Consider the following 10,868-nt stretch of genomic DNA (forward strand, 5'->3'; position numbering starts at 1 on the left):
CACTGTTGGTGGGAATGCAAGCTGGTGCAGCCGCTCTGGAAAACAGTATGGAGGTTCCTCAAACAGTTCAAAATAGAGCTACCATACGATCCAGCAATTGCACTACTGGGTATTTACCCCAAAGATACAAATGTAGGGATCCGAAGGGGTATGTGCACCCCAATGTTTATAGCAGCAATGTCCACAATAGCCAAACTGTGGAAAGAGCCAAGATGTCCATCGACAGATGAAGGGATAAAGAAGAGGTGGTATATATACACAATGGAATATTATGCAGCCATCAAATGAATGAGATCTTGCCATTTGCAATGACGTGGATGGAACTGGAGCGTGTTATGCTGAGTGAAATCAGTCAATCAGAGAAAGACATGTATCATATGACCTCACTGATATGAGGAATTCTTAATCTCAGGAAACAAACTGAGGGTTGCTGGAGTGGTGGGGGGGTGGGAGGGATGGGGTGGCTGGGTGATAGACATTGGGGAGGGTATGTGCTATGGTGAGCGCTGTGAATTGTGCAAGACTGTTGAATCACAGATCTGTACTTCTGAAAGAAATAATGCAATATATGTTAAAAAAAAAAAAGAAGAAGATAGCAGGAGGGGAAGAATGAAGGGGAGTAAGTCGGAGGGGGAGACGAACCATGAGAGACGATGGACTCTGAAAAACAAACTGAGGGTTCTAGAGGGGAGGAGGGTGGGGGGATGGGTTAGCCTGGTGATGGGTATTAAAGAGGGCACGTTCTGTGTGGAGCACTGGGTGTTATGCACAAGCAATGAATCATGTAACACTGCATCAAAAACTAATGATGTAATGTATGGTGATTAACATAATAAAAAAATTAAAAAAATAAAAAGAAATAACCCCTAGAATTCAAGCTCTGTGGATCATTATGACTATCTTTGAGACAGGGAACAGGATTGGGCAACTAGAAATAAGTCCACTCTCAGAAATGCTATGTTTGGAGGTTTATGTGAGATTCAAGAGGAGACTGCATGGTTTAAGCAGATTTAAAAGAAGTATATACCTATACCATGGCACAAATTGAGAGTTTTAAATTCACTTTTTATGTATTTTCAAAGCATGATCTAAGCCTCTGGGCCACTCACTTTGATTAGTCCATTTAGAATGCCCCTCTAAATCAGTTCATGTAAGAAGCTCTCAACCCCGTAATAAAAATCTTCCCAAACTAGAGTTTGTCCTTTAAAAAGGGGTGTTTAATTTTCAATGCTTCCATTTCTGAAGTGAAAAGGAGAACCTTTGCTAATGACTAATTCTTTCATTTCACCCCTACTTGGAAGCAACCATATTTTGGAGGTTCTTTATATCGGAATGATTAGAGAAATAGGAAGTTGTGTCTTTGTTTAAATGAAAATCTGGTTATCTGCTACATAAGGGACAAATTTGGTAGCTTAACTAAGCCTTATTTTCCACCCCAATTCCCCCTCTCTGAGTGCCCTGCTCTTTTCCATTTAAACAATTATTCTCATGAACATTTAGTACATTTGTAACCAGATTTTTGCTATTGCCCAAGGCCTATAATTTCAATGTCTTAAATCCTACTTGCTTCCTACTTTGTTTTGTGTTGTATATTTGTGAGTCTTCTTTCTTGTCATATTGTTGTTTTCTTTTGTTTTGGCTCTCTGTGTACACAAGTGAGAGGATCAGAGCCACCCTAACTTCTGCTCCATTCCCCTACCCCAGCTCATTGACATTTCTTGGGTATTGCTTTTATGTGTGTAGGGCTGGGTATCTCCAGTTCCTTTTACGTAGCCATCTTGCACCTTGTTCTCCAAACTTCCCTTATATGACACTAATTTTGGTCCCATCCTACTCAGATGAGTCAGGGAGAGGTTGGTAAGAAGAATGCGCTGGTTGACTTGTGCATAATATCTAAAGTCAGTCTACTGACTACTCAGGAGAAAACTTGGCACCAATGGGAATTTTATCAAAAAGGAAGAATGAGTATATTTAAGAAGTAGATACAGAATAAAAGTTTCCTGAAAAACTGGAAAAGTACAAGTTGATATCAAGGAGATGACTATAAAGTTGAACATTTATTTTGCAAATTCAGGAGTATGTAATAACAAGCCATAATCATCTTCATCTTCCAAGCGCTGAGGTAAGCAATTTACAAAGATCACGTGTAATTCTCACGACAACCCCACGAGGTAAATGACTCATTATTCTTATTTTTCAGATAAAATCACACAGCTTGAGGTGGTCAAGTCGGGGTCTGAGCCAGGTCTGACCTAGAATGTACTTGGACCTTCTTTGGTCATCATCTTCCCAGACTTTTCGTTATCTTTTTGCCATATTACATAACATTTTGATCTGTGGGAAATAAATCATTATGGTTATTTACCTTTTGAAACTAAACTGTTAGAGAAAAATCATGATGGAATTCAGATGAGAAGATACATTCCTGTCCTAAAGTGTGGCCTCCATTTTTAGGAATAGTTAGGAATGCTTTCAGCTTCAGATAACAGAAAACCTGTCTAGCAATGTCTCACATAACAAGACTTCTGGAAATCTGTGGTCGTTGGCAATGGTTCAGTGTCTCCAAGATTTCAGAGCCCATTTGGTGTCTCTGCCACGCTCTTGTCCTGCATCTCGTGTCTCACAAGATGACTACCTCTCAGGAGTGGTGCTCAGCAGAGGGTCTCTCCTTGAGTATCTCCTTCATGTGGGGAAAAAAAATAAATCCAAGGCCCCCAGAAGACCCTTCCTTGCATACTATTAGCCATGACAGGGTCAGATGCGACCTTTCCTGGAAGAAAGATGAGTAAGTTGGAGATACGATTTTTTTAGCCTCCATAATGGGAGGCAGGCAGCGGAGATGGAGTTTGCAGAAGGCAAACAGACATCTGCACCAACTCTTCCACGACACAGGCAGACTTTTTCCCCTCGGTATGACGAATAAACTGTAATCACATGATCTCTTCCCCCGAAGACCAAACACTGTTACCTGCACTTAACCTGGGTTTTTGTTGATTTGTTTTAGTTTGTTTTTCTAATGCTGGATTTCAGCTCCTTTATCTGTACTAAGTTTTAGCAACATTTTAATTTCCTGTTTTAATTACCACACGCTTAATAAAAAGCTGTTGTGTGGGAAAATAGTTCTTTTCCTCTTCATCTCCATCAGGTTACTTACTTCTGCCTGTGCAAACAGTCTGTAAGCAGTTCTGTTCTTTTCCTTAGACTTTTCATTTTCTATTTCAGTCTCTTTAGAGTTCTTTGTTGATCTCACCATATAAACTCAGAACTCCTTAGCAGGATCTGCTGAGAACTGGTTCATGTTTCAAGCACTTTTTCTGTCATAATGTTTAGAATAAGAAAACACTTAGAGCTTAAGATAGACTCCCAATAAGTGATACTAATGCCTCATTCAGCCAAATATTTTATCTCTAACAGTGGCACAAAAGATGTGTGTGTGGCCAAATGTTATTAAAGGAGGAAGTTATGCTAAAGAAGATTCTTTTTCCCAACCAGCCAATCATATATCTCTTGTTGATGAATTTTTAGACCCCAATTGTTCCAATTCATAGTTCTTTTCCACTTCCTGGGTGGGAAGACTTGAGGAACAACATGCGATGCCATCCTGTGGGTTGTGTCCTTCTAGAAGCCATAACAGGAAGCCCACTAGTCTTTCCATATGAACCACATTTCCAATATCAGATTTATCATTAATAAAAGCAATATTTTGGGCTCCCATTTGCTTTGTCCTGCTTTATTTGTATTTATTTATTTTTAATGTCTCAATTGGCTTGGAACTTAAACAGTAAGGTGGTGTGTTATTTAATGACTCCTTGAACCCCATCAATAAACAACTTATGATCATAATTCCTTTTCTTTCATACAATACCTATCTGAATTTATACAAGCTACTTAAATCTTAAACCTTGATTTTTCTCATTTATAAAATGGGATTACTGGTAGGTACTTACTCCAGAAGGTTGTAATGGGGATTAATAATGAAAAAATGAGTGTAATATGTACTCAGAGCAGATCATGGACTGTAAAAGACATTCAATAAATGGTCATCTCTTTCTGTCCTTTGTATCAGAAGCTGAATAATGCATATAATACAATTAATAAGTACAGGAGGGCCTCATTATCTGAGCATAATTAGAACCTGGAAAATACCTCTTTAGATAAGTGACCAACATTTCATAGTAAATGGGGATTGTTATATTGAAGAATAAAATGAAAATATTCATATTATTTAATAAATTTAGGTTATAATTAAAAATACACACTAATTATTAACCCAAAGAATACATCAAATGTTAATTTATTTTTTACATTTTGTTTCTGTTTTTCCAGCAAATTGTACCACAATATAATATGCCTCATTTCACATTTTAAATCTGAAGCATGATTTTATTTACAATAATTTGTAAAGCTTTCATCAATTTTCCAAGATTCCCCCTTATTCTTTGCAATTCAATTATTCTCACTTCCAGAAACTACACTGCCATTGTTCTATATCTTTTAAAATGTTTGTGATTTATTTTTATAATTTATTTTCCTTGTATTATGTTGTAGCGTTAAGATATCACAGCATTCAAAAAATCAGTGAGAGACTGCCCAATAAGATGTTGGTTCAACAGTTGAGGGGAGATGCTAAGTAGAGATTAATTTTGCTAGTGATGTCTTCAAAAGCTAATGGTTCTATGCCACCGCAACTTTTGATCTGTGCATTTGCAACCACAGGAACCTGAATAGTGAAGTGTTGAATAACTAGGATATTACTGGTCAACTATCTTAAGTTTATTGTAAACTGGATAAAATATGTCATAAACAGTTGGGTTTTCTTAACCTCAAAGATGTATCTTAAGAACCTACAGTACAGAATAATTTTTAGTAGCTTTTCTAACCTCACGTTTTGTGATTCCCTTGACCCCATGGCCAGAGGCTTATCAGACCGGCATACCTGGGGTTTAGAAACTCACAAATGATTAGTGTGCGCTATCTTCCCCAAGAACCTAAGGTAGCTCTTCATTAGGAGCCAAAAACTCCTCCAAATCATTGAGTGGCTTTTTATAAAAAGAAGGAAGAGAGGAATGTAGGAAGGGAAAGAGAGAAAGAGAGGAGTAAGGGGGAAGGAAGCAGGGAAGGAAGGAAGGAAGGAAGGAAAGAAAGAAAGACGAGAGGAAGAAAACAAATAAGTTCAAGTGCCTTGAAAGCATGGGACTGCAGCTCCTTAAATGTCCATCAAGATCTGAAGCAGAGTTCTCAAATCAGGGGTCATTGAGGCTGAAATACCATATTATGGAGTGACTGCAGACACAGCTGCTTCTTTATGAAGTGAGAAAGTGGCTGGAAGCTATTTTCCTACTGATAGTTTCTCAGTCCCCTTCACCTCACCTTTCGTCTCAAAGACTTGATTATCAGCATAAACTATGTCCTCTGATATGGATATAGCCATAGATCTGATAGTGTTAGATGAACATTAGCAGAAAAAGTACAGTAAAGCAAACAAATTAATTCACATTAATTTAGCATTAACTATGTTCCAGTGTTGTTAACAGTGGTCTGTGTCCATGAAAGTGTTGGAAACCACTGGAGTCAACATAATGCAGATACTGGGAGAATCATGAGGCTTGACTTCTATTCCTAGTTTAACTTTTGTGGACTCCAGTTTTGTTTTGTTTTGTTTTGTTTTGTTTTTTTAATTTTCAAAGTGGAGAGTTTGAAAATACAAATAAATACCAGGTGAGGACTGTCCAGCTCCATAATTCTGATTCTATAGTGTGGTATGGGCCACTTCAATGCACAAATTCAATTATTGGTGGGCTAAAAAAATCATGTAACTATTCCCTCTCCTGTCTTCACTAACATAAGGGAATGGATCACAAATGCTCAAGCCAATTGGGCTGTGTCATTTCAGAAGCTGAGACTCTGATTCAGTTATCCATGGCTTTGTTTCAAACCACCCCAAACTTAGTGGCTTTAAAAATCAGCATTTATTTGCTCATGATTCTGCAGTTTGGACTGGACTCGTCAGGGCAGCTCTACTCTGCCACAAACTGGGACTAGCCCATCCGAGATATCCTCTTCAATCACAAATTGGATGGATGCCTCCACTGGGGTGGCTGAAACAGATCAGGGTTGGCTAGACATCTTTCTCTCTCTGCATGTCTCCCCATGTGGCTAAGTTGGGATTTGTCATAATGGTGCTGGGTCCCCAGAAGGAGCAGACCAGAGGGACAAGCCCCAGTGGGCAAGTGCCTATGAAACCACTACTTGCTTCACACCAGCTAAAAGGGACATTAGCAAAAGGGACAAACCCAAAGTTAATGTGGAAGGGGATTATACAGGGCATTAAGATCAGGAGGCGGGGTTCATTGGGGCCATAAAATAACAGTCGACCAGAGATACCAGTATGGGAACCTCTAGTGAGGAGACTGGAACAGCTTCTGTCCAGGCACCCACAGCCTCTGTTTTATTACTTGAAAATAAAAATTACAATATAACTAATAAATTTCTGAAAGATTCATTTTTCTTGAGTGGAGCTAATAAATCAAGTGACTAGGACATTATTCTAGCACGAACCACATGGATGATATTTAGTATTTGTTGCCCATCCAACCTTTACTCCCCATTTCTTTTTAGACAAGATAAATAGAATGAAAACTATGAGTTGGGTTTGGGTTAGAGCAAGAAAATTCCTTTCCTTCAGTATCACCCTACTTGTGACAACCTAAATGGCTATTTCGCATTTGGTAGTTAAGCGTGTACTTTTTACCAGAGGCTACTGCTAACAGAGTTGAGAATCTCACCCCTGATTGCCTCTGTCAGAGGAATGAGTATATTGTTGGCAGACAGAGCAGCTATAATCTCTTCCTGCAATGAGCCAGCCACTCATTGAGCTGGCGCAAACTGCTGCTATTGATTTTTCTATACCGATAATTAAAAACAGCTTGTATGCCTGTATTTCATACCCATCATCAGTGACAATGAAAGGCCTTAATTCCTGCGACTATATCATGGTGTTCATTGCAAACCTTAGGTTTGGGCTGAAGAAGCATTTTCCTTTCTGTGGAGTACAAAACAAAACAAAACCAAAAACAAAACAAAACAAAACACACACACACACACACACAAAACCAACCACAAAACCCCCAAAACCCAAATTCAGAGGAGTCAGACCAAATGTAATTCCAAAGCTGAGAATAAAAGTTACGAATAGAGGACATTTAAAGAGAGGCTCCAGGCAATGGGGCTAGACACAGAAACTGGAACTGAACCCTATGGGTGGTCTGGAGAACATACAGAATATCTCCACAACTTACGCATTGGCAGAGGTTTCAATGTTATGAAAGAACCTTCCGAGGTTTGGCTCTATACCATCTGAATCTGGAAATTTGGTGATTCTCAGAAGAATAAAGACAGTTTTAAAACAGGCAAATTAAAATCAGGAAACTATCCCACGACCTAACCAAATTGTTAATAGGGTTATGTGTGCATGCATATTAGAAGCGACAGCACAGCGGTTTCTTCTTAAACAAACCAGCAATGCCCACAGACTGACATCATATGGAACTCGACTTAGGACAAGCCTATGAATGTTCTTTTCCATTCTCAGTTCAAGCTTTTGGGTCTATTTATTCCACACTTCTCCCAATTTAAGTTTTCAGAATTGTACCTTATTTATCACCATCAAAGTCTGTATATCTTTAATTTTTAGGGCACCTTTACAAGCCAGAGGGAGTAAAAAGGATTGAGGCAAACTTTAGGAACTTCCATGTCAGAGCAAACACGATTAAGTATACTAAGTCATCTAAGTTCTGTACAGGCCCTCTCCTTTCACCCATCCCCCACCCCACAGTGCAGGGAAAGTACAAGAAATGTGATAAGCATGTCATCAGTGTTATTCTCCCCAGCATATTTTCATAGGTACAATTGATTGAGCACTTACTATGTGCTAGGCGTTCTAAGTATTTTTCCAGCCAATGTCTCATTTCACGTCCACAAAAATCTATTTGGTTGGTGGTACTGTTTTCTACAATTCCGATGAGGATGCTGAAGCTGAGAAAGAGTGTTACATGACAAAGCTCACCCTGTCTGTAATTAGCAACATAGGTGTCAAACCCAGGGCTGTCCCCAAGGATTCAGACAATGTTAAGCAGAAAAGAAACCCCATGACCTAACTGGATTGGTCAGTGAAGGAGAAACATCCTTGTTATCATTACCATGGCTGCCATGTAGTTATAACACCTAATAGTTACAAGCATTTGTGCTCCATGTAAGTTCTGGTCCTTTCCATCTGTATAAAACTGAGCTAATTATCTTTACACCTCTAACGTGATAGAATGTAGAGTCAGGGAGCTAGCCACCTGTGACTCACTGTACTCATCCCTGAAAATAAACACACATAAAAATTCTCAAGGGCTGGAGCCATAGATATCTTATTAAAAAGGCATTTGTTTTAGATTTTTAAAATGCTGACCAGTTATGAATGCTATGGCAAATAGTGCTCAAACAATATATTTGGGGGATAATTTTAGGAATGTTTTCTGAAGGGAGGACCTTGAATGGAGATCATTTTGAAGCTTTTTCCATCTTTATAATGACCTTCCATTAAAAGATCCTCTTCAGGGAGACCTGAGTGGCTCAGTCAGTAAGAGCCCAACTCTTGGTTTCAGCTCAGGTCATGATCTCAGGGTCGTGGGATGGAACTCAGCATCTGGCTCTGTGCTCAACCTGGAGTCGGCTTGAGAGTCTCTCCCTCTCCCAGGTCCCCTCTCCCCCCACTCTCTTTCTTTTTTTTTTTTTTTAAAGATTTTATTTATTTATTTGAGAGAGAGAATGAGATAGAGAGCACGAGAGGGAAGAGGGTCAGAGGGAGAAGCAGACCCCCTGCTGAGCAGGGAGCCCGATGCGGGACTCGATCCCGGGACTCCAGGATCATGACCTGAGCCGAAGGCAGTCGCTTAACCAACTGAGCCACCCAGGCGCCCTTTTTTTTTTTTTTTTAAAGATTTTATTTATTTATTTGAGAGAGAGAATGAGATAGAGAGACCCCACTCTCTTTCTTTCTCTCTCTCAAGTTAATTAAATAAATAAAATCTTAAAAAATAAATCCCCTTCAGAGCATCTTACTACTTGAGAGAAGAAAGGGGCCCTCTGGAGACCATCAGTTTTACAGGCTCATTCTACCAATGAGGAAAGTTGGACCCAGGAAGAGCAAGAAACATAGCTTCTCAGGAGCAGAGCTGGGCTGAAATCCAGTGCATTCTCTTTGTTTCACCCCAGTAGCTCCTTCAGGCGGCATCTGAAACATTTGAACATGCTATTGCAATACGAGTTGCAAATGGGGAGCCCCTGAGCTTTGGTGAAATCTCCCTGTCACAGTTAGCTATGTGATCTTGAGCAGAATTTTTAGTCTCTTTGAACCTTGGTTTCCTCCTATGTAAAATGAAGTTATTCAACAGGCTTTCTAGAGTCATTTTGCTCCCATAACATGTGACTCTGTGATTTGAATGTATTGGCAAGTTTCTATTTTTCACAAAGCACATGGGCCTTCTTTTTCCTAAGATTCTCCAGATTTCTAATGAAAAATATCACAATCGGAATCCCAAAGTCAGACAAACTTTAAGTAAAAGACGAAACAGCCATTTTCAGACATGCAAGAACTCAGAGAATTTATTTCCCTAGTGCTTAGTTTTAAGAAGTAATTTGTGACTATACTCTAGCAAATCAAGAAACTAAGAAATATGTGAGTCAAAAGTGATAAGACAAATGCAGGGGCACCAGGGTGGCTCAGATGATTAAGCATCTGCCTTCGGCTCAGGTTATGATTCCAGAGTCCTGGGATTGAGCTCCACATCGGGCTCCCTGCTCAGTGGGGAGCCTGCTTCTCCCTCTCCCTCTACTGCTCCCCCTGCTTGTGCTCTCTCTGTCAAATAAAAAATAAAAATAAAAATAAAAATAATTTTAAAAAATGATAAGACAAATGCAGAAGTCCAAAGAAGAAAAGCTTACGGTGCTAATTGTACAGCATGACTAGGTTCATCAAAATTAGAACAGGAAGCCAGTGGACTCCAAGATGCCTTCAGAAGAAAGAATGAAATGGACTCCAGAATGACAAGGGAGATCGATGATACTAGAGACATAATGAAAAAATTGTGTGTGTGTGTGTGTGTGTGTGTGTGTTGTATCTTTCAACAAAAACAAAGACAACCAACACCAAAAGAAAGAAAAAACAGTGTCAAAATGTCCAAATATGAAGCAGAGCAATCTAAAAAAATAGTAAGAAAAATGATTTGATCTGAATGACAGAAACATTGTCTTTCATTGGCATTGGGGTCCTGGCCTTGAAAAGCTTCAGAAAAAAATGTAAACATAGCTTAATATTTGCCTCTGAGAAACACATTAACCTGCCATGCTAATAAATGTCCATGTCCTTAACTTTCAAATCTTAGAATTCAAAAAATTGACATGTACAATTTTTAACATCAGTACAAAATAGAATGTAAAATGTATATCTGTAGACTATATCAAAATAAACAGCTTCTGCACAGTGAAGGAAACAATCAACAAAACTAAAAGACAACCTATGAATGAGGAAGATATTTGCAAATGGACATATCTGATAAAGGGTTAGTACCCAAAATATATAAAGAACTTATACAACTCAATACCCAGAAAACAAGTTACCCAATTAAAAATGGACCAAAAACATGAACAGGCATTTATCTAAAGAAGACATCCAGATGGCCAACAGACTCACGAAAAGATGCTCAGCATCACTCATCATCAGGGAAATGCAAATCAAAACTACAATGAGATAAAACCTCACACCTGTCAGAATGGCTAAAATCAAAACACAATAAACAACAAGTGTTGGTGAGAATGTGGAG

Source organism: Zalophus californianus, chromosome 12 (assembly GCF_009762305.2).
Source record: "Zalophus californianus isolate mZalCal1 chromosome 12, mZalCal1.pri.v2, whole genome shotgun sequence".
NCBI lineage: Eukaryota > Metazoa > Chordata > Mammalia > Carnivora > Otariidae > Zalophus > Zalophus californianus.